This window comes from Schistocerca piceifrons, chromosome 2, assembly GCF_021461385.2.
Source record: "Schistocerca piceifrons isolate TAMUIC-IGC-003096 chromosome 2, iqSchPice1.1, whole genome shotgun sequence".
NCBI classification, from domain to species: Eukaryota; Metazoa; Arthropoda; class Insecta; order Orthoptera; family Acrididae; genus Schistocerca; species Schistocerca piceifrons.
In genome coordinates, this window is record NC_060139.1 from 874,573,388 (window position 1) to 874,599,495 (window position 26,108).

Below are 26,108 nucleotides of genomic sequence, written 5' to 3' on the forward strand. Positions count from 1 at the left end.
TATCAGTCCCGCGGTTCCGGACTGAGCGCCTGAACCACTAGACCACCGCGGCCGGCTGCAAATAAGTCTGAAACATGTTAAATACACTCCTGGAAATGGAAAAAAGAACACATTGACACCGGTGTGTCAGACCCACCATACTTGCTCCGGACACTGCGAGAGGGCTGTACAAGCAATGATCACACGCACGGCACAGCGGACACACCAGGAACCGCGGTGTTGGCCGTCGAATGGCGCTAGCTGCGCAGCATTTGTGCACCGCCGCCGTCAGTGTCAGCCAGTTTGCCGTGGTATACGGAGCTCCATCGCAGTCTTTAACACTGGTAGCATGCCGCGACAGCGTGGACATGAACCGTATGTGCAGTTGACGGACTTTGAGCGAGGGCGTATAGTGGGCATGCGGGACGCCGGGTGGACGTACCGCCGAATTGCTCAACACGTGGGGCGTGAGGTCTCCACAGTACATCGATGTTGTCGCCAGTGGTCGGCGGAAGGTGCACGTGCCCGTCGACCTGGGACCGGACCGCAGCGACGCACGGATGCACGCCAAGACCGTAGGATCCTACGCAGTGCCGTAGGGGACCGCACCGCCACTTCCCAGCAAATTAGGGACACTGTTGCTCCTGGGGTATCGGCGAGAACCATTCGCAACCGTCTCCATGAAGCTGGGCTACGGTCCCGCACACCGTTAGGCCGTCTTCCGCTCACGCCCCAACATCGTGCAGCCCGCCTCCAGTGGTGTCGCGACAGGCGTGAATGGAGGGACGAATGGAGACATGTTGTCTTCAGCGATGAGAGTCGCTTCTGCCTTGGTGCCAATGATGGTCGTATGTGTGTTTGGCGCCGTGCAGGTGAGCGCCACAATCAGGACTGCATACGACCGAGGCACACAGGGCCAACACCCGGCATCATGGTGTGGGGAGCGATCTCCTACACTGGCCGTACACCACTGGTGATCGTCGAGGGGACACTGAATAGTGCACGGTACATCCAAACCGTCATCGAACGCATCGTTCTACCATTCCTAGACCGGCAAGGGAACTTGCTGTTCCAACAGGACAATGCACATCCGCATGTATCCCGTGCCACCCAACGTGCTCTAGAAGGTGTAAGTCAACTACCCTGGCCAGCAAAATCTCCGGATCTGTCCCCCATTGAGCATGTTTGGGACTGGATGAAGCGTCGTCTCACGCGGTCTGCACGTCCAGCACGAACGCTGGTCCAACTGAGGCGCCAGGTGGAAATGGCATGGGAAGCCGTTCCACAGGACTACATCCAGCATCTCTACGATCGTCTCCATGGGAGAATAGCAGGCTGCATTGCTGCGAAAGGTGGATATACACTGTACTAGTGCCGACATTGTGCATGCTCTGTTGCCTGTGTCTATGTGCCTGTGGTTCTGTCAGTGTGATCATGTGATGTATCTGACCCCAGGAATGTGTCAATAAAGTTTCCCCTTCCTGGGACAATGAATTCACGGTGTTCTTATTTCAATTTCCAGGAGTGTATATATGAAATATACTACTGGCCATTAAAATTGCTACACCACGGAGATGACGTGCTACAGACGCGAAATTTAACCGACAGGAAGAAGATGCTGTGATATGCGAATGATTAGCTTTTCAGAGCGTGCCATCACGTTTCTGACTTTGATAAAGGTCGGATTGTAGCCTATCGCGATTGCGGCTTATCGTATCGCGACATTGCTGCTCGCGTTGGTCGAGATACAATGACTGTTAGCAGAATATGGAATCGGTGGGTTCAGAAGGGTAATACGGAACGCCGTGCTGGATCCCAACGGCGTCATATCACTAGCAGTCGAGATGACAGGCATCTTGTACGCATGGCTGTAACGGATCGTGCAGCCACATCTCGATCCCCGAGTCAACAGATGGGGACGTTTACAAGATAACAACCACCTGCACGAACAGTTCGACGACGTTTGCAGCAGCATGGAATATCGGCTCGGAGACTATGGCTGCGGTTACCCTTGACGCTGCATCACAGACAGCAGCGCCTGCGATGGTGTACTCAACGGCGAACCTGGGTGCGCGAATGGCAAAATGTCATTTTTTTCGGATGAATCCAGGTTCTGTTTACAGCATCATGATGGTCGCATCCGTGTTTGGCGACATCGCGGTGAACGCACATTGGAAGTGTGTATTCGTCATCGCCATACTGGCGTATCAGCCGGCGTGATGGTATGGGGTGCCATTGGTTACACGTCTCGGTCTCCTCTTGTTCGCATTGACGGCACTTTGAGCAGTAGATGTTACACTTCAAATGTGTTACGAGCCGTGGCTCTGCCCTTCATTCGATCCCTGCGAAACCGTAAATTTCAGCAGGATAATGCACGACCGCATGTTGCAGGTCCTGTACGGGCCTTTCTGGATACAGAAAATGTTCGACTGCTGCCCTGGCCAGCACATTCTCCAGATCTCTCACCATTTGAAAATGTCTGGTCAATGGTGGTCGAGCAACTGGCTAGTCACAATACGCCAGTCACTACTCTTGATGAACTGTGGTATCGTGCTGAAGCTGCATGGGCAGCTGTACCTGTACACGCCATGCAAGCTCTGTTTGACTCAATGCTCAGGCGTATCAAGGCTGTTATTACGGCCAGAGGTGGTAGATTTCTCAGGATCTATGCACCCAAATTGCGTGAAAATGTAATCACATGTCAATTCTAGTATAATATATTTGTCCAATGAATACCCGTTCATCATCTGCATTTCTTCTTGGTGTAGCAATTTTAATGGCCAGTTGTGTATGTATGATACGTGCGTATGATGGTAAAACCACGGTTAAAAAGCTCACCATAAATCTCTGGAACGATTTCAATCATGTTTGGTACACATATTAATCATAATCTGGAAAGGAATATTGTAGGGGTAAGAACCACCAGTCTTCTATTGGGGTGAGCGTGATGACATGGAGTGACGAGGGAGGGGAGGATAGGGAGAAGGAGACTGACGGACAGAAGGAGAAGGAGGAGATAGGCACAGATAGGAGGAAGAGGAGGAGATGGACAGAGATAGGGAAGGGGAAACGGAGGAGAAAGAGGAAAGGAGGAGATGAAAAGAGGCAGGATGAGAACGAGATTGACAGAGACAGGGGAAGGAAGAGAGAGGCAGAGAGAGAAGTGAGGTGGAGATGAACAGATAGAGGGGGAGGAGGAAATGGACAGAGAAAGGGTGGAGGAGTTGGACAAAGAGAGCAGCGAGCAGGAGATTGACAGAGAGAGGGGCAGAAGGAGATGGATTTAGAGGAGGGAGGAGGAGATAGACACATGGGGAAGAAACAGATGGTCAGAGGGACGAGGAGCAGCTTCGTAGAGATGGAGTGTAGGAGGAGATGGACAGAGAGGAGAGAGTGGAGGATATGGACAGAGAGGAGATAAAATGGGAGATGGGGAGAGAGGGGGGACTAAGGAGATGTTCTAATAGAAGAATGGAGTAAATACACACCTGTACAATGCCGGGTACTCAGCAAGAACATTATGAAACAAAGAAGAGATAATCAAAAGGGAGGTTGACAGAAGTAGCACAACAAAAGTAAGTATATATCTAATGCTCTCCATACGAAGTAACTAGAATTAAATAAATAAAATCTATACTTCATGGTTGACTGTTTTTATTTGTGAGTCCGTCGCAGCTTGTAAAATATATAGATTTAAGTTTTCCGTAAATAGTGTAAGGCAAATGCCGGGATGGATCGTTTGGAGTGGACTCTACCGACTCCCTGTTTCTCCCCAATTCGAGTTTTGTGCTCCGTCTCCTATGATGTAGTCGTCAACAGGACGGTAAGCAGTAATCTTCCCTCTTCCCTTTCGTCGGTTTGAAACAACGAAAGAGAAGGGTGGTAGTGAGGCTGATAATAACGTACATGGGCAGGGCGCGCGTGTAGCGCAACCGCAGAATTGCGGGTGGTGGTCGTTCGGCGCCGCTTCCTTGCACAACGGTCCGCAGCCAAGGACAACCGGCGCTTCCTGGAGGAGTCGAGGTCACTGAGGCCGCTGGAGCCGGCCCTGCGTAATGCATGCTGTGCCGACCGCAGGGCACGCTCACTCAGCAGCCCACACAGTTTCTCAGTTGCTACCGATGTACACTAGCGTTCCTCACGATAACATTCACTGAAAAAACACTAATCACCCAGAAAGAGTGAAGCAAGTGAAATGAAGTTTCATCCACTGAGAGCTGATGTGGTTTCATTACACAGATTCCAAAGTCAAATTAAATGAACAACGAAGTTGGCAGTGACACTACGCTGTTGCAGGCGCGGTTCCAAGGGGGGAGGGCAGGGTGGACATGGGGGTCATATCCTCCTCCTCAGAGAATATTTTAGTGATAGCATTTATACACTGCCTGATAAAAAATGTGAGGCACCCGGAGACATGGTCAGATGTCAATGTAACTTCATACACGCACGCATTATCGGTTGATACGTAAATATTTAGACTTATAATTCTCTGTGGCAGGTAGATTGGGCACCAGAGTGCATTACTGTTGATACAAGGGTATATATAGGGGGAGTGAACAGCATCAGGTTTTGAGTGATCACTGTGAATAACATAGAGATGTCGCGTACTCGTGAGAGACTGAGTTATCAGCGCCTGACAGAGTTTTAAATGGGTACCATTGTAACTCTCCATTTGACTAGCTGGGTGACTAACATGGAGATGTCGTGTACTCGTGAGAGACTGAATTATCAGCGCCTGACAGTGTTTTCAATGGGTATCATTGTGACTCTCCATTTGACTTGCTGGGTGAATAACATGCAGATGTCGCGTACTCTTGAGAGACTGAGTTATCAGCGCCTGACAGAATTTTAAATGGGTCTCATTGTAACCCTCCACCTGACTGGCTGGTCGAATCGTGCAATATCCAGAATTTTGGATGTGACAGTGGTCCGATATTGGCCTGCATGGGAATGTGAGGACAGGCTCACTGTTCATCAAGGTTCTGGCATATCCTCCCACAAGGGAGGATCGCCGTACTATGTACCAGTCGCGTCGTAACTCCTTCGTACCTGCGCCTGTCATCCGAGAACATGTAATAGACTCCCTGCACCGTTATGTGTCATCATGCACCTAATGGTCGGGGACTAGCACCTGTGGGACTAGGGAATTAGAGTCCCACGTGTACGCTATCGTTAACACCAGTACACAAATCATTACGTTAGGAGTGGTGGTGTCACCAGGAAAAGGAAGAATGGACTGCTGATGAATGGCGTCGCATTGTGTTCAGCGACCAGATGACCATCGTTGGCGCGTGTGGCAGCGACCTGGGGAAACGTCTTATTATCTAATATTTTCGAGAGATCCCGTGGGGTTACTTTTGGCGTCATGGAGTGGGGAGCCGTCATGTATTATTTCAGGTTACCATTGTAGTAATTGAAGAAAACAAGATGGCACAAATGATACGTCATGGACATCCTCCGCTCTCATAGAATCGTGGAGCCTCCATGAAATGTGTGTATGATGTTGAGGTACTTCCATGGCCAGCAAGATCCCCAGAGCCGTCCCTTCTAGAACATGTGTGGGACCAGCTCTGAAGTCAGTTCTGCCCCAGTGTCAGAATCCGGGATTTCGAGGACCACTTACAACAGTTGTCAGCCAGTTTGCCTCAGGAGGGGATACAACGCCTTTATGACGCCATATTCAACCGTTTAAGTACATGAACGGGGGCCGGATGTGTTAGAACATCATATTGATGAGAAACTCATACTGCCACCTGACCCCATATTATAACCAGCGAAATAACATCGCATACCCTCTCAACCCGTGCAGTTTTATTTAGTTTCCTCCTCCCCTTCTGAATGCTTCACATTTTTTGTCAGGCAGTGTATTTTTACTTATATCGATTTTCAAGTTTGTCAGGTAACTTTCGGAGAATCAAGTAGCGTGAAAACTAACTGTGTCGAAAATGTCAAGAAACTCTAGACATTTCAAGCTGTATTTAACAGAGGATACTTTTCAGCTGTTTGCGTAAGGGCTTGCCCATGTGGATGGGCTTGCGGCCCAACCACCTGTAGACAACATCCCAGCCAAGAAAAGTCGTCCATTCACAGGCTGCCCATACTACCTGCCCCGATTAAAATTCAGACACAGCCCGTGAGTCCAAAGGTAGGACCCTCAAACCACAGGATGTTGATTAAGGAAAGACATAATACGAAAGACTACCAGCTAATGGTTAGTTGGTTGATGTGGGGGTGGGGTGACCAAACAGCGAGGTCATCGGCCCCATCGGGTTAGGAAAGAATGCGGAGGAAGTCGACCGTGCCCTTTTAAAGGAACCATCCCGGCATTTGCCTGAAGCGATTTAGGGCAATCACGGAAAACCTAAATCAGAATGGCCTGACTTGGATTTGCACTGTCACCCTCACGAATGTGAGTCCAGTGTGCTAACCGCTGAACCACCTCGCTCGGTGACTACCAACTAAGAAAAAAATAAACATAAGAGATTGACTTCCCGAGTGTTGGTGGAAACGGTTTGAGCGAAACAGCATACCTGTCATTTACATGCCCGCATAACCATTGTCTGCAGACATGTCTTCACAATCACAGTCCTAAGAGATACTGATAATGCTGAGTGCACACCTTGATTGAGGAGTAAATCACGTTTCCAAAGTTTCTAAATGAAATGGTTGTCACAACAACTTCGCAAATTTTCGGACGATTGCTTTTCAAATGCCCTATTTCTCCGAATTCCAGTGGTTTGTAAGTTATGGCAAAGCAGTGTACTAAGGACTGATGTAAACTAATTACTGTTATGCCAAAACATTTAATACAATTTATAGTTATCGTTACTGAAATTCCAAGCATCTGTGCCACGTTATTATTGGGAGTAAAGGGAAGTTATATTTGAGGGAGGGGGGAGGGGAAGAAACTATGATTCCCCTTCTCCCCCCCCCCCCCGCCTCCTCAACCCAGAATCGAATCCTTTGTCCGCGTCTGCACTGTTGATTTCTGGTCAGCAGGATGTTACACCGCTCGAGCCCGAGCCTAGATGTGTGTTTGGATTATGCTGGGAAGAGTGTCATACGGACGATGTGTTGCACTGCTTTGAGGCTAGATGCGTGTTCTGACTGTGTTGAGAAGAGCGTCATATGGGCGGACGATGGATTGTCTCCCGAGGGAAACTGGCCCATCGCTGTTATACAAAGAGGTAACCAAAGTCATTGGATCGTGTCGGACGTCCTTTTGTCCGGAGTAGTGCAGCAACCCGACGTGGCATGGACTCAACAAGTCGTTGGAAGTGCTCTGCATAGTTATTGAGCTATGCTCTCTACAGCAGTCCATAATTGAGTAAGTGTTTGCCTGCAAGATTTTGTGCACGAACTGACCTTTCGATTACGTCCCATAAATATTATATGGAATTCTTGTCGGGCAATCTGGGTGGACAATCATTCAGTCGAATTATCAAAAATGTTTTTGAAATCGATTGCGAAAAACTGTGACCGGTGACATGGCGCATTGTCATCCATAAAAATTCCATCGTTGTTTGCGAACATGAAGTTCATGAATAGCTACAAATGACCTCCAAGTAGCCGAACATAACCATTTTCAGTCAATGATCGCTTCAGTTGGACCAGAGGACCTAGTCCATTTTATAGAAAGACAGATCACACCATTTTGGGGCCACTATCAGCTTGCACAGTGCCTTGTTGACAACTTGGGGCCATTGCTTCGTGGGATCTGAACCACATTCGAACCCTACCATCGACTCTTACCAACTTAAATCGAGACTCATCTGACCACGTCTAGGGTCGTCTCTGGTCCAACCAACATGGTCCAGCCCAGGAGAGGCGACGCAGCCGATGTCCTACTATTACCAAAGGCATTCGCGTCGGTCGTCAGCTGTCATAGCCCATTAACGGCAAACGTCACCCCAATGTCCTAACGGATACGATCGTCGTACGTTCCACGTTGATATCTGCGGTTATATCACAGTGTCAATGGCCCTCAACATGCTTGATATTGCCATATTAACATCGAGTTGGAATGAAGTCAGAGACTGTCCCACATATGTTTTGGGGACGTAAGGAGGTACCTTGCTGGCCGAGGGTGTACCTGGCACCATCACTTAGGTATTTCATAGAGACACGGGCCATGGTGGACTAATGTTCTGTATGTACACTATTCTCCACAATTCATCTTATTGTATGTGTATGTGTTGGAGAATACTTGTAATATTCAGGTATCAATTCCTCCGCCCCCCCCCCCCCCCTCCTGCCATAAAACCTTTTTCCTACTCTACGGCCGGCCGTTTGTGGCCGAGCGGTTCTAGGCGCTTCAGTCTGGATCCGCACTGCTGCTACGGTCGCAGGTTCGAATCCTGCCTCGGGCATGGATGCGTGTGATGTCCTTAGGTTAGTTAGGTTTAAGTAGTTCTAAGTCTAGGGGACTGATGACCTCAGATGTTAAGTCTCATGGTGCTTTGAGCCGTTTGAACCTACTCTACATTTCCTGTTCCATTGACTAATGACGTGGGGGAAGAATGATTCTCAATAAACCTCTAGTTTCTCTGATTTTCCCGTTGTAGTCATTTCCTGAGAAGCATGTGGGAGGAAGTAGTATGTTGCGCGACTCATCAGGGAACGCACTCTCTTAGAATTTCAACAGTACACCTCTCCGTGGTGCACTATACTTTTCTTGTAATGTTTACCACTGGAGTCTGTTGAGCACCTTCGTAACGCCATCGCGCCTACTAAACGCTCCCGTGACGAAACGAGCCTAACTTCATTCCACCTTCTCTATCTCTTATAGTGTACCAACATGATAAATACTCAAGAATCGATCGAAAAAGTGTATTTAAGCCTCTACTGCCGTGCTCCGTTCGAAGACATTACCAGATATCAGATAAATATTCGGGATGTCTGTGATGTACTGTTTTGTAGTAGGAATTCGCTCGATCAATGCCATGTGTGACTTGAAGCTACCACGAATGACTCCCCACATCATAACAAGAGGGCACATAGCAATGGTAGAGTATGACCTCTCCCTTCACTGTCACAATGACAGTGTTACAGAGAGCCCATTAATTGTGTCCAAATGAAAGGTGCAGATATGAGGATAATACAACAATATGCTCGCCTCACAAAACAGTGTCCTTCTCTTGGTATGGACGAACTTGCTCGACCAGATCCTTGAAGATGCGCGTGGTTTCCCTCATGTTCACATTTAGTCCAGCATGGGAGAACAGTCCAATCCGAACGTTACGGGTGCCTAGATATTTGTAGAACTCGACTATCCGGCCACAGGCAGGTTCACAATGACGCCCATTTCAAACCGCGACGAGTGCTGATAATATTGTCTCATACCAGCAAGCAGCGTTCTCCGTGGATCCTCACAGTGTTCACCGTCCACAGCGTTCACCATCATTTATCGGATCAGGCCCTATACCGTTCTTAAAGGCAATTAGATCAAGTGCTGGCTGGAAATCTCATCTTAATCCCTTTATTAAAATATCTCATTTTTGTGCCACGAGCACGTTTTGCATATTTTTAGTTAATAATTTTCCCCTACTATAACATGAAACACGGCAAATCATAACCAAATTATACTGTGAGGAGTGTACAGTAGCCCATCAAATAATCATTGTACAATCCTCAACACCCTAGTGTTTATAATTTTGTCGACTAGTTTTAGCGCATGTTTTCCTTCCAAATCTTTACTAGCTTTTATCATACGGCTGTGTTCCTTTTAAATACTTTGCCTTTTTGTGCCTACCGACGTATTAATAGGTCAAATGATTACTGTAAAAATTCTATTATCCGTGAAGTAAAAATCCTCATAAAAAATCTCAAAAGACACTAAAAACTGAGTATACAGTGGTCAATAACTATGGAGCCATCCTTTTAAAACGAGAATAAATCAATAAACAGAAATTTAAAGTCAAGTGGTATGAGATGATAAAGGCGGGAAAACATGTGAGGCTATGTTATCAACATAGTGCCCATTCTGTAAGCCGCCATCCTGGACGCAAGCCGTCATTTTCAAATGGGAAGGGGGTGATGTGACATACAAAACATATAGAGAATTACTCGAGAAAAACAATAGTGGCTTATAATAGTGCCTTTCATTTGAGCATAGCTTTATTCATTCTCGATCTGCGCGTGATATTTCCTCCTTACAGGCTACGTGAAAGCTGATGGTGTTAACACAAACCGAACGAACTGAGATCGTCCTGATGCCAGGAGAGAGTAGCAACTGCCTGATTGCAGAGGTATTCAACCAGTGCCACCCAGACACACCACTGCGTGATTTCCAAAACAGTAAAATGAAATGAGGATGTTGGTGCGATGGCCCTTAGCTACGCACTCACAGACTCAAAGTTGCAATATTAAAAGTTTTGGCTGGTTTCGTTGTCTAGGGGCTGGATACGTAGTTGCCGCATTACAGGCCAAATACTGCTGAGTCTACAGTGTACGATAAGAATACACACATGAGTCGAATGGTCGAAGGTTTCTATCACTCGGGAATTGCGAATTATGATAGTAACATACAAATTTATAAGTGAAAGACTGCACTTAAATGAAATCTGCAGGTACTGTCTTAACTACTTTAAATGATGAGTACGATAGTAGAGGTACTTTTGAGAATGAGGTATATTTCTGCCAAACACTTATTGGTGTCGATGGTCCAGCAATTAAATAAAATATAAGTTGAATAACAGGGAAACAATAGATTCCTACAGCACGTTATTAGTTGTGAGCAACAACACAGCTCGCCAAAAATTCACTTCTAAACGCACTCTACGTCTTCACTGTAGAAGCCACGGAAATCTCACAAATGCACAAGTCGGCACTCCGAAGTGTTTCTATCTACCACGACCACGCGTAAACCGCTCCACACTCTCCAAGTCCCTCTCGCGACTGTGCGTCCGTCGCGCCGTCGCGTCCAGCACTTGGTGTCCTGTGCCGTACTGTCCAACACTGCCCCAGGCCTGCCTCTTGTCCTTTCCGGAAACGATGCTCCTCCCCACTTCCATATAGTCTCTCCACGTATCCTTTATGCGACGATCGTTGTGATTAGCTAGAGCGCTCCCGCCCTGTCTTCAAGCCAACGCACAGTCACAATCATAATGAAACAGATTCAAAATACTGGATTTACATTTAAATAACTTGAAATTAAATAAATATTCCTTCGGACGGACCATAAACACGCTCTAACACATATTATTAAATAAATAAACAAGTTAAATAGACATATTTCAAAGGAATAGCAGCAAAAGGTAGGCCAGTAACCTAATGCCTCTGTGCTTTCTAAAACACAGTAAATATTTAACCAATTTCTTCGTGAATAGTGTATATATCGGATATAAACAAAGACATAGATGGATAAATATATTTATAAGCATGCTGCTACCGCGTTTTCGTGTAACTGTGGGGTATTTATGACTTGACACGATCGAGAGTAATCGGCCACTTTGACGTCCAATAACTCATGTACTATTCAAGTTACATGCCTGTAATTCATACCAATTTAGGTTTACACTAATAGCTTTCTAATGACACGCGATCGACAAAATCGGATGAAGCTTTTATATTCTGGAAATTCGTTGCTGTATGTTACTTGTATAATTTACCGTCAGATACTAAACTATAACTAATAAAGATATTGGAAATATGATTACACCATCAGAATCGTCGTGCAAATAATAGTAATGTACATGTTTCTTTTTGATGTATCGTGGTTCATCTGGCTACTATTAATTTCTATACGAGCTGTGAAATGTCTGCCATGATGGTTTCACAAAGTCCGCCATCTTTGGCACTCTCGGCATACAAGTCTCTTTCATCGACACAAAGCACAGTCCTCGTCACAGCGGAATTCCCAGCCACGCGGCTGGACCATGCGCTGGGGCTACCCCTCTCGTCCGGCTAACGTTCGCCACCACGAGTTTGCTGCCGGGCCCCGGCTGGCCGAGCGGCCCGTGCGGCCACGCAAACTTTGAATATTCTCCGGGCGCCACAATTGGCCCTTTACCTCACACCACCCATTACCTGAATGTGGTGGTGGCACATCTGTCGCAGACAAACCGAAAGCTGCACAATCCAGAATGGCTACGGATGAAGCAACGTCAACCGCTGTTCAGGCATTGTTTAGTGAGAGCACAGATCACACAGTACGCGCCGCATTTTGCAGGAAACAGGGGTGAGACGTACATCAATAATGAGAATTTTGGTACATCTGTAGGTTAAACTTTATGAGGAATAGGCGCAGAAGATAATGAAACCCTTACAATGTCCGCCTCAATAGCTGATCGATCAGAGCGGCGGATTGCTAATCGAAGAGGGCCGGGTTCGATTCCAGGCCGAGTCGGAGATTTTCTCGGCTCCGAAAATGGGTGACTTGTTGTCCTCAAGTGTGTATCATCATAGCTGACATTTCGCTATCTACCCAATAAATTAAAAAAATAAATTAAAAAAATTACAATATGCTTAGAGGATGTCGAGCACATCCTGTAGACGAAGTGTGTTATCCGCAGCAGCCGGCTGGAGTGGCCGAGCGGTTCTAGGCGCTACAGTATGGAACCCAACTCGCTTTATTTGTTCATGAGACCCAGAAAATATTAGATACAGGCTCCCAGGTAGATGCTATTTTCCTTGACTTCCGGAAGGCGTTCGATACAGTTCCGCACTGTTGCCTGATAAACAAAGTAAGAGCCTACGGAATATCAGACCAGCTGTGTGGCTGGATTGAAGAGTTTTTAGCAAACAGAACACAGCATGTTGTTATCAATGGAGAGACGTCTACAGACGTTAAAGTAACCTCTGGCGTGCCACAGGGGAGTGTTATGGGACCATTGCTTTTCACAATATATATAAATGACCTAGTAGATAGTGTCGGAAGTTCCATGCGGCTTTTCGCGGATGGTACTGTAGTATAAAGAGAAGTTGCAGCATTAGAAAATTGTAGCGAAATGCAGGAAGATCTGCAGCGGATAGGCACTTGGTGCAGGGAGTGGCACACTTTCCGAGTGGTGCCTGCCGCGTCCAATAGGAAGTGTGGGAAAGATGTCATTTGTGGTTACAGGGAAAGCGACAAGAGTTTGAAGAAGTTGCTTGCTCTCTGCTCTCAACCCTCGGACCGACAGTACGCACCTATCCTCCACGCTCGTATCCTGTTTTTTGGATTTTGGTCCACTTAACTCAGCCACGATGACTCCTCCAGAGGGTTGGTGGCATGTACGGCACCCCTTGACGCGATCCCTATGCTCCGTACTCTGGAATACATATAAATTTTGCCTACTAAACATTGTTCTTTATTCGGGTGTCCCCTTTCCCAACATCATCACCGTCTTCTAATACTCGGCAAATCCGTTCACAGTACATGTGACATGAACCTTTTTCCATTTGAATGTTACGAGTTGCATCGACAAGACGGCGGTCTCCAAAACGGCCGCTATGTTGGTAACATAGCCTCACAAAGTTTCCCTCTCTCCAATGTCGTATTTTTTGGCCTTATACATGATGTCCAAGGAGGAGTGGTCAATATTCAGGGATGTGACAGGAACCATGATTCGAAGCAAAAAAGTCTGGTAAGCATAAGCTCAAAAATGCATAGCGTAAGAGCTATGAGCACTTCCTCATCTTCGATACTGTGAAAAAAATCTCCTCTACTGCAAACTCCTTGCTTTCCATATTTTGAGATGTAGTGGTATGGAACAAAACAAGAAAAAAGTAAAAATGGGCTCTAAAATGCGTACCTTAAGAGCTAAGAGTATGTGTTGATTTTCGCTACTGTGAAACAGATCTCTTGTACTGAATAAGTGCTAACAGCTTTTAAGGTACGCATTTTAAGCCCATGTTCACTAAATAGTTCTTTCTTGTTTTGTCCATATTACCTACAAGGAACAACAAGAAAATGTACATAACATCAAGAACGTGTGCGGAAGACTGTATTGTCGCTAGTCCTTTTTTCAGTAACTGAATAGACTATTTTAACAGGGTAGTCCATAGGTCTGGAATCACTCTTCTAAAATCAAATAGGTGGATAAACAGAAATACAGGATGTTCCTGGAGGATTGGTCAGTTTTCAGGGACATGACAGGAACGATCATTTGGAGCTAAAAAGTCTAGTAACCATGGGCTCTAAAATCTGTACCTGAAGAGCTGTTAGCACTTCTTCATCTTCCTTACAGTGAATAGAAGTTAAGTAAATCTTCTGTTTGCTTTTTTAACTTGTTCACTAATCATTTCTACTGCCATCCAACTTTCCTATGATAACAGCTGTTGCAACGCTTTGTAGCTCACCTCTCCTTACCATTGCGTATGAAGTTGTACACAACACTGTACTCAAGGCTTTGCGTTATTAGCCCCACATGACTAGCGCCTGAGAGGACAGACATATTGTTCACTCTGTTATGCAGGATTGTAGAGCCATGTTACGTGCCTGCGGTCAGGAAATGGACTTGTTTGCAACAAGACAAGTTTCCAAACCCGGAAGGTGTGACGACATCTGGAGCTCACATACCGTCAGCAGAAGCGCTAACAGTGGTGCACCCACAACAATGGACACCAGCGTGACACCACATCAGCTTTTCAGACTAATTCCATTTCTATGTACAGCACCAGGGCGGACGAGCCCACCTTTGGTGGAGGCTCCTGGGGAAACAAAGATTGCCAGGTCGCCTTCTTCATGATGATACGGGCCCTGCACGTAACATACTAGCATGGGTGCCATCAGAGACACAACATGTTCACCAGGGGCTGCATAGCCGATAATTTAGACATCATTTCTCACATTTCTGATGTGTTAATGCAGGTGACTGTGCTCCAGTTTCGAGGTCTCCATGACATAAGCCTTCAAGAAGATGATGCCTGCACAGTCCTGACCTCCCTAGATACAGGGAGTGTTCATCTGTTGTCCTGTCGTAACATTTTTCAGTCAGTGTGACTGATGAAGGTGGCATACTGCTGAGTGCAGCAATCTCGATTAAAAGTTAACTACCATGAAGTCGGCATTGAACCCTGTTCACCGCAAAACTCTGGCGTACTGACCTTGATCAAAATTAAACGAGGGAATTGAGTGTGGTTACGTTTGATCGAATTAAGTCGGGTGATGCTGAGGGAATTAGATTAGGAAATGAGACACTTAAAGTAGTAAAGGAGTTTTGCTATTTGGGGAGCAAAATAACTGATGATGGTCGAAGTAGAGAGGGTATAAAACTTAGACTGGCAATGGCAAGGCAAGCCTTTCTGAAGAAGAGAATTTGTTAACATCGAGTATAGATTTACGTGTCAGGAAGTCATTTCTGAAAGTAATTGTATGGAGTGTAGCCATGTATGGAAGTGAAACATGGACGATAAATAGTTTGGACAAGAAGAGAATTGCTACGGTCGCAGGTTCGAATCCTGCCTCGGGCATGGATGTGTGTGATGTCCATAGGTTAGTTAGGTTTAAGTAGTTCTAAGTTCTAGGGGACTGACGACCACAGATGTTAAGTCCCATAGTGCTCAGAGCCATTTGAACCATTTTGAACCAAGAAGAGAATAGAAACTTTCGAAATGTGGTGCTACAGAAGAATGCTGAAGATTAGATGGGTAGATCACACAACTAATGAGGAGGTACTGAATAGGATTGGGGAGAAGTTTGTGGCACATCTTGACTAGAAGAAGGGATCGGTTGGTAGGACATGTTCTGAGGCGTCAAGGGATCACCAATTTAGTATTGGAGGGCAGCGTGGAGGGTAAAAATCGTAGAGTGAGACCAAGAGATGAATACACTAAGCAGATTCAGAAGGATGTAGGTTGCAGTAGGTACTGGGAGATGAAGAAGCTTGCACAGGATAGAGTAGCATGGAGAGCTGCATCAAACCAGTCCCAGGACTGAAGACCACAACAAAAACAACAACGTTTGATCGTGGCTCACCCATTTTCTCGATATGACCAGAGTCTCATAAGCATACCGTATTAAGATAGTGGTGCTTTTTGGTGTATTGAGACAGACTGGAGGCATCGTATACCATACACTATTTGTAAGATGAACCCAGAAAGTTTATTAATTTTGAATCAGATTTACCGGGAGTAGAATTTAATAGTGCCTCCACACGTGACCACATTGCTTGTTTTGCCTAACAGAGGGCTCGCATGACAATCGGATTTTTATAATATTTTATATTTATGGTATGTGGAGCTGACAACTCCAATATATCTCTTCAAAACCAGTTCGCTACAACTATTAAAAATTCTAGAGAAAATCGAATCTAAGTTCTCCAGTCACGTGGAATACATTAAAACATGGAAGATTGTTTTCGGCTTGCAGTTTGGCTCTGTAGTATTTCACAGCAAACATAAAAATAGCCAAAGCCTTGCAGACAAACAAAAATTACGGGAAGCGAAGTGTAGTGCGAGGAGGGCTAGGCTGCGAAAGGCGTTCAGTGAATTCGAAAGTAAAGTTCTATGTACTGACTTGGCTGAAAATCCTAAGAAATTTTGGTCTTATGTCAAAGCGGTAGGTGGATCAAAACAAAATGTCCAGACACTCTGTGACCAAAATGATACTGAAACAGAGGATGACAGACTAAAGGCCGAAATACTAAATGTCTTTTTCCAAAGCTGTTTCACAGAGGAAGACTGCACTGTAGTCCCTTCTCTAGACTGTCGCACAGATGACAAAATGGTAGATATCAAAATAGATGACAGAGGGATAGAAAAACAATTAAAATCGCTCAAAAGAGGAAAGGGCGCTGGACCTGATGGGATACCAGTTCGATTATACACAGAGTACGCGAAGGAACTTGCCCACCTTCTTGCAGCGGTGTACCGTAGGTCTCTAGAAGAGTGTAGCGTTCCAAAGGATTGGAAAAGGGCACAGGCCATCCCATTTTTCAAGAAGGGACGTCGAACTGATGTGCACAACTATAGACGTATATCTCTAACGTCGATCAGTCGTAGAATTTTGGAACAAGTATTATGTTCGAGTATAATGACTTTTCATGAGACTAGAAATCTACTCTGTAGGAATCAGCATGGGTTTCGAAAAAGACGATCGCGTGAAACCCAGCTCGCGCTATTCGTCCTCGAGACTCAGAGGGCCATAGACACGGGTTCCCAGGTAGATGCCGTCTTTCTTGACTTTCGCAAGGCGTTCGATACAGTTCCCCAAAGTCGTTTAATGAACAAAGTAAGTGTATATGGACTATCAGACCAATTGTGTGATTGGATTGAAGAGTTCCTAGACAACAGAACGCCGCATGTCATTCTCAATGGAGAGAAGTCTTCCGAAGTAAGAGTGATTTCAGGTGTGCCGCAGGGGAGTGTCGTAGGACCGTTGCTACTAACAATAAACATAAATGACCTTGTGGATAATATCGGAAGTTCACTGAGGCTTTTTGCGGATGATGCTGTAGTACACCGAGAGGTTGTGACAATGGAAAATTGTACTGAAATGAAGGAGAATCTGCAACGAATTGACGCATGGTGCAGGGAATGGCAATTGAATCTCAATGTAGACAAGTGTAATGTGCTGCGAATACATAGAAAGAAAGATCCTTTGTCATTTAGCTACAATATAGCAGGTTAGCAACTGGAAGTAGTTAATTCCATAAATTATCTGGGAGTAGGCATTAGGAGTGATTTAAAACGAAATGATCATATAAAGTTGATCGTCGGTAAAGCAGATGCCAGACTGAGATTCATTGGAAGAATGCGAAGGAAATGCAATCCGAAAACAAAGGAAGTAGGTCACAACACACTTGTTCGCCCACTGCTTGAATATTGCTCACCAGTGTGGGATCCGTACCAGATAGGGTTGATAGAAGAGATAGAGAGGATCCAACGGAGAGCAGCGCGCTTCGTTACAGGATCATTTAGTAATCGCGAAAGCGTTACGGAGATGATAGATAAACTCCAGTGGAAGGCTCTGCAGGTACGGGCTTTTGTTGAAGTTTCGAGAACTTCACCGAGGAGTCAAGCAGTACTCCCTCCTACGTATATCTCGCGAAGAGACCATGAGGATAAAATCAGAGAGATTAGAGCCCACACACAGGCATACCGACAATCTTTCTTTCCACGAACAATACGAGACTGGAATAGAAGGGAGAACCGATAGAGGTACTCAAAGTGCCCTCCGCCACACACCGTCAGGTGGCTTGCGGAGTATGGATGTAGATGTAGATGTAGATGTAGATGTAGTAGCATGCTTGCTGTCTGCTTGGGGCATGGGTTCGATTTCACGTAGATTAAAGCTTTTAAACAAAGGTAAGTGTTCTATGAGGATTTATGTGACGTGTAAAATACAAAAAGACAGGAAAATTTAATTTTTAGTTTTGTAATCATACAATGTTGATTGACAGTCTTTTATAAATGACTGGAAATTAAGAGTTTTTGTTTGCAATAAAAACTGTGTTTTTGTGTGCAGTATATAGTCAGAAATAAAAATATGTCTATTTTTCATAAAAATGAATATTAGATGTGTTAATTAGCATATATTTGATGAAGTTTACATTCAAATGACGTAGGTATTCGAACTGAACGGAAAAAAACGAAACAAATGATGGTCAAAACGAGACATTGAACATTTCTCCTTTTATACTGCAAGTGTCAGTTCTTTGATTTTCAAAAACTGATGCAACTGCGCAGGCCAATTAGAGAAGTATATCTATCCCATACTTCGAAAATTTGATGTCCTTCTTTTCTTTTCCATTTCCCCAAACATAAACGAACAGACTAGTAGAGAAATATAAACACACTTCTGCTTGTTAACGAAAGTGAGAACACGTGCCAGTGACGTCACCCATCAGCGATTGTTTAGGAAACTCGTGTATATAGGCGGCCGGGTGCAAATTAGTTTCTCTATTAATGTCTTTGCATCTTCTTGGCGCCTTTCATTGCAATACGCGGAGTTAATCGCCGTCAAATGCATGATTGGTCGACGACAATTTGCTGACTGGCAATCTATCTTGGCGTCAACAGCCTTGCCGCAGTGATAACACCGGTTCCCCGCCAGATCACCGAAGTTAAGCGCTGTCGGGCTCGGCTAGCACTTGGATGGGTGACCGTCCAGCCTCCCGAGCGCTGTTGGCAAGAGGAGGGGGGGGGGGGGGGGTGGGAGCACTCGGCCCTTGTGTGGCAAACTGAGGAGATACTTGATTGAGAAGTAACGGTTCCGGTCTCGAAAAGTGACATACGGCCGGGAGAGCGGTGTGCTGACCACATGCCCCTCCATATCTGCATCCAGTGACGCCTGTGGGCTAAGGATGACACGACGGCCGGTCGGTACCGTTCGGCCTTCATTGCCTGCTCGGGCGGAGTTTAAATTAACGTTGGTGTACCCCAGAGACATTGCTTTTAACCTTGATCAAGGGACCTCAGTTATCTTCCTTTTTGACTGAGGTTGGTGCATTCGGCCAATAGAGATGAAGCAGCGTGAAATAACGTAACCTTACCTGTTATCCAATCTTCGTTCAAGTTGACTCCCAGCTGGGTTGGATGTACTACTGCTGCCAGAGGTGGCCGCTCTGTGTATTAAATTTCCCACTCTGCGTACTTCCAAATCAGTTACAAATTTAATCATGTATTCTTCCTGCTATACTTTAAACACATACTACGTGAAATTGAGTTAATTGCTACTCTTCCTGATGCAGTAATTTCACCGGCCACCAGTGAACGAAGATACACTTGGATGGTGACTTGCCACTGAAAGATTTTTCGCTAGTCTGTTCTACAAACGAGTGACTACCGCCGTAATTTAATCATTAAAAGCAGTGCAGGACTCAGCAGACTTAGTTTATAGCGTGTAACGTAAAGCTCTGTTTCTGATGTTTAAATACGCAATCTTCCTTAAAACAATGATACAAAAACGGATGAGGCACAGTCTAAAACCAAGTAAATAAGTAAATCAAACAGAGGCATTTTCTTGATGTGGCCTGCATAGAAGGCACAGGGATGTACATTCCGATTGTGGAAGCAGTGAGATCCGTAGCTGCCATGTAGTGATACTTTTCGGGTTGGTTGCCGCGAAATGACGTGAGAAAACGGCTAGTTTGAAGATGGGTTTCCCGTCCGCTGAGGACGTTAAACCTGCTGACCTTTTAAGATCTCCAAGGCTAGCTGACTCTCTCTTCCTTACGCTGGATGCAAGAAAGCGACGGAACATCATCACCAGCACATCCACATCGACATCAATATTCTGTGAATCTATGTTAAGGTATGTGACAAAAGTAAGCCTGATTTACGTAGAGGTGGATACCACTGTACTTCGTCTAAACGCACCGAGGTGTAACGCAGAAATGATTAAACAGCTTCCTTACCGAAGCATTTCAGCGTCGAGAGAGGCATGAACTTCCAGGTAGTGTGTTATCTAACCAAATACAATAACAGAGAATCTCAATTTTAAATGCACTGCCACTCCATGGTATGTTATCAGACCCATGACATAGTTGCGTCAGAGAAATTGTCTTACTGAGAGTGAAATAGAAAAAATGTGTCAGAGCAGTCTTACTATAAGCTCTAAAATAAACAATAAAGACACTTATCCCTCCGTGTAAGTGACTTCGTTATTCACGAAATCGATTGTTTGCAAAACTGATTATCACTAAAACATATTTGATACGCGCAAGCAGAGAGGACTATATAAAAGATTAATCTGGAGGACTCATCAATAGATACAGTGTGCCCAACAGAGGAATTCCTGCTTTTAAAATCAAACAGCTTGAAACAATCGACAGATAAACGCCAGAAACATTATGTTTATTGTTAAAGCTGTAACAATTTTATACATGCGCTTCGAAATAGTGGTGAAAAAGCTCCTATCAGCGTACATGAATTGTCTCATCCTCTGCAAACAGTGTTTACAGTCCTATCATAATCTTTTCAAAATATACACCACTTGCGCTAGAGAGGTGCCGCAAACGAACAATGAAATTTACCGTCACGTCTTACAGTACCAAACCCTAGAACACAAACGTTCTTCAGTTATCTAATGTTACAAACGTTCGTAATTTTTACGACATAAAAAAAGTAAGCAAAATTTGGTAACACATTTTATTATTTATTAATTATCACTAATAAACAGTATAGACCACAGTCTATTATCACAGACACAACAGTTTTTGACAACAATGAGAACATTTATTTCGAACAATTAATGCATAATTGCGCTCAATACTCTGCAAAATGCCTTACAAAAAACAGCACAAAACATTGTTGTCGTTCTTCTCTTATTTGACGGACAGATGTGACAGATAGTCTTCCTCGGGGCAGGTGATATTTCAGCATTTCCACCAATGTTCTTACGATGAAGTTCGATTCCAAGGACAGACTGTATAGTGAGGTGCAGGACATTTGACATTCTTGGTACGTGTAACCTGCGTTGCATCCATGGTGAGAGTAGCTCTTCACTTAGTCGTATTAGGAAATGTTTCCTCTTCAGGACGTTCTCCTTTTCACAGGTGCTGTTGTGAACGTGGATTACCCACATATTAACATACATAATGTTCAGAATTTCGTAAAAGACACACAAAGGCCAGCGTTTAATCTTCCGGCTGCAAGAAATGTCGCGAGACATATGGTCTAATGAATCAACGCCACCTTTTGTGTCGTCGTACCAATGAATCATTTTAGGTTTCTTAGTTACTTCATCTATTTCAGCTTGGTCGTGCATCGTAGATAACGGAAGGACTATTTCATTTGCCTTAGGTTTATATGAGACAAGAGTCATTTCCTTGTCAAAGATGAACATGGATGTTCCAATCTCTCTCTTCTTGGTTATAAGTAGTTCTGGAGGTATTTCTTGCTTATTGTGTCTCAAAGTACCAACGAGAGTGAGTTTCTCCTGTAGCAGATCGTCGGCTAACTTAACAGATGTGAACCGGTTACCAACTGTAACATTTCGGTTAGATCCTCTCATTGTTTTTGAGAGCTCCTTCACGTGGTATTCTCCAAGTGGTAGACCGTTAGTATCTGTGCCTTTGCCGAGATAAGGGGAAGCATCAACCATATATTTTGTTCCTGAGCCACACGCCGTGACAATTTTAATCCCATATTTAGCGGCCTTGGTAGCTATGAACATACGAAACGGACATCCACCACGAAAAGCAAGGAGTAGTTCGTCCATTTTAATAGTTACGACATTGATAACAAATTCATCCCATAATTCCCTGATAACTGCAAATGGATCGGACTGCTTTCGTTCCTCACGAGTCAACTTATCATCAAACCTCAGACAAGAAATTAAAAACTCAAATCGCTCGGAACTCATGGCTGCTTTATATCTAGGGCTACATAAATTACTGTCAAATAATTCACGAGTTGATAAATGGTTATTCTTCAAAGTTGCTGCAAAGATCAGGGTACCAATTAAAGCTTTTAATTCTGAGTGATCGTTGGATTTTGATATTTTGATCTTTTCTCATTACCTCCTCGTTCTTGTGATTTACTATTAATTGTAACATGTCATCTGTGAAAAATAAAGAAAATATTTCTAACGACGTAGTGGCATTTCTAGCGCCATTGTTAGGGGACTGAAGATGATGAATAATATTTCTTTGAGGTGTACGCGCTGTCTTTTTTTTTAGGAGCTACAGATGACCAGGGACGTCCATCCTTACCCTGCAGAGAGATCTTTCGAGGTCGAATGATGTAGTACTAACCATCGAAAGATGAAGAAACACATTTAGCTGAGTTTGAAATGACGGGTGACAGTGAAGACGAGGAAGATAAAGAAACAATCCTGGATCGCTTTCTTGATCGCAACGGAAGATCGCTCCCTTTTCGCCAGAATATGGAGGGTCTGCACCAACAATTGTAATTTGGCGTTCTTCACTGTCGCCATCTGTAGGGTCAATATCATCCTCTTCAACGTTAACGGGTTCATCTTAACTTGTCGAGTCATAAATGTTACTGACATTCTCCCCTTGCTCCAGCTCATCAAGTAATTTCCTTATTTTATCTCCCGGATTTGTGTCATTTGCTTTATTAAATCTGATATCTGAAATTAAATACGAGATAGTAATAGACTGAGTTTATAAATGCTCGTATGCAGTATGCTGACTCCACGTCTCTCCATACAGCATCCTATTACGCCGTTGGTAGAGGATGACACGGCGATCCGTCGCTACCGGCATGAGAACGGAGTTTACTTTTAGGTTCCAATATTACGCTTTGCGCATGTTTTAGCTGCCATATCGAGCTCAATTTAATTTCCCACAACGGCAGCAATGAATGTTATCGACATTTGTCGTATATTAACACGCTTTTAGACATTGTTGCACGAAATTGCAATTAAATCAATACCATTAGCTGCTGACGGGAGTTGATATACATCAACGGGGATAGTTGAAAATGTGTGCCCCGACCAGGACTCGAACCCGGGATCTCCTGCTTACATGGCAGACGCTCTATCCATCTGCGCCACCGAGGGCACAGAGGATATTGCGTCTGCAGGGATTTATCGCCGGAACACCCCGTGAGACCCACATTCTTGACAAAAGTTCCAGAAACAAAGTGATCTTCGAGAAATCTGTACTGTGGATTTGTATCTCGTTATTTAGGCAGATCCTTTCCTTGGGCGTTTTAGCTCCAAATCTTAAAGTGAATATATATAATTAACTCAGTATCAGCGACGTTAGCTTAAAGTTAATTATCCAGTATTCAGATGAACATTTTACCAGTCGAAATAAAGCAGCACTGTGAATGCTGTTCTCAGACACGGGATGAGTTAGTTGCTGTTCGCAAGCAGACAGAAATCACTCTGACTGCTGTCAAGAAATTAGGATCTACTTTGAATGAGTGTGTGGGGGAAATGCCTTTCCAGTGCATGCTGTCTGCTCTGGAAGATGTACATGATTTATCACTGCTCATCCACTTGAACGCAGGTGGCGTGTCTATAGTAGGACTAGGAGCCCTTTACAGGTGAGGAAGGAATCAAGTGGAGCTCGAAGTCTTACATTCATCCCTCTAACCAAAATGTTCGATGTGCTGTATTCCCGTGAAACCGAACATGAGCGAGTGCCTCCTGTTATAAAGTAGACTATGAAGTCCAATGTGTGGAGACGGTATCAAAACATGAAAGTCCATAGTAGGTCCTGCGGTCTCCCGTATAACATGTACATCAAAATGCAGCGACGTTTGCCTCAGGTGTTACCCTTCAGCGACTGCTCGCGCTCATTACAAAAGCCTGCCGAACCGAGGCATCAGCGCAAATGTTACAGCTGTGTCAAATCAAATCAGATTGCTGCTTTAGCCGCCTAGCCTCCATGGGCGAGTTGTGGGTGTATCACTATGACTACGAGACAAAGGAGCAAAGAAAGCAATGGAAACATACGGATTCACTACTGCCGGAAGAGGGTGAAGCCCAGCTATAGTCGAACAAAGCAAGCTAAATGTGTTTTGTGAATAGTCACAGCAACATATTACCGAAATCTCTTGTTGAGGTTACAGAGCACCACGAGAAGCTGTCCGAGGGGGTATTTGGCCCACTCTACCGCCACAGCTCATTCTGAGGAAGTCACAGTTACAAATGCTGCTTCTTTGGGCAATAGAAATTTGCCCAACAACCTGTATTCTTCTAACATGGCTCCCAGTGACTTGTTACTCTTTCTTCGGATGAAGAAACAGTTACGTGTCGTCAGACGCAATTTCTGTTGACTTTACGCAGATATAGGTAGCTAAAGTCAGAAGTTCCATGATCTTTTTCGCGGATGATACTGTTGTATACAGGGATGTCACGGCACTAGAAAATTGTAGCGGACTGCAGGTAGATCTGCGGAGGATCGACACTTGGTGCAGGGAATGCCAACTTACCCTCGACATAAACGTAGTAACGTATTGCGAATACACAGTAAGCAAGACTTTTTACTGTATTACTAGCCTTTTCTCCTTGGGTTCACCCACATGCACATTCGACACAAATACGGAACACACGTCTTCCTCCCCTCTCAGTATTCACATCTTCCTCCCTCTGTCTGTCCACCCCATCCTCCCACCCCTATTTTATCCCCTTCACTCTCTCTTCGTCCACTTCCTCCATCCCCTCTTTCTCTGACCATATATTACTTCCCTGCCTCTGACCATACCCTCCAACCCCCCTCGCCCTTCCCATCTCCACCTCCTCTTTTCCATCTGTCCGTTACCCCTCTACAACTTCCACCTCTCTCTGTCCATTTCGTCATTCCCCTAGCTCTGTCCATCCCCTCCTCTATCCATCTCAACCTCCTCGAGTCATACTCATCAGCACATATAACCCTACAATATAGCACAGTAAAGCAGGCCTATACTACTCTAGTGCAACACACCTGTCATACAGGGTAACATACATGTCAGGACCTGATAAACCATTTCTTGCCCTTGAGATGTAGGCTGCCCTGCAAAGTAGGTGATCTGGCAGGCTGACACTGTTCCCACACAACACACCCGTCTTTGCAGGACAGCATGTATGTCTGAAGCTCAAAAAACACGTTGTTGCCCGTGTCTCCACTTCAGTTAGAGCTAGGAGGTTATAAATCCCTCAATACTGATACTCATGAGGTATGCTCTATCTGTGCCAGATTTGGCAGAAATCAAAAGGCAAAGGTCCCGAGTTCGAGTCTCGGTCGGGCACACAGTTTTAATCTGCCAGGAAGTTTCATATCAGCGCACACTCCGCTGCAGAGTGAAAATCTCATTCTGGAAACATCCCCCAGGCTGTGGCTAAGCCATGTCTCCGCAATATCCTTTCTTTCAGGAGTGCTAGTTCTGCAAGGTTCGCAGGAGAGCTTCTGTAAAGTTTGGAAGGTAGGAGACGAGGTACTGGCAGAAGTGAAGCTGTGAGTACCGGTCGTGAGTCGTGCTTCGGTAGCTCAGTTGGTAGAGCACTTGCCCGCGAAAGGCAAAGGTCCCGAGTTCGAGTCTCGGTCGGGCACACAGTTTTAATCTGCCAGGAAGTTTCATATCAGCGCACACTCCGCTGCAGAGTGAAAATCTCATTTTGGCAGAAATCAATAAAGGGGAGGAGATCCCAGACATACACACATACGTTATGGTTTATGTATATAACAGATTACACAAATGCAGAACAATTAATGGCAGAATTTATTTCTGTAAAATATCTAGGAGTATGAGTGCAGAGCGATATGAAATATAATGGCTACAAAAAATTCATCCCGAGTAAGGCAGACGCCAGA

The 26,108-nt window shown here is 44.9% G+C and overlaps 1 protein-coding gene and 1 pseudogene across 1 annotated transcript in view; one reads left to right on the top strand and one right to left on the bottom strand.

Moving 5' to 3' along the window:
• Positions 1 to 26,108, bottom strand: part of LOC124776809 — a 187,197-nt gene that overhangs the window by 61,096 nt on the left and 99,993 nt on the right. The gene's annotated exons all lie outside the window — the stretch shown is intronic.
• On the top strand, positions 18,914 to 19,032 carry LOC124778318 (annotated as a pseudogene).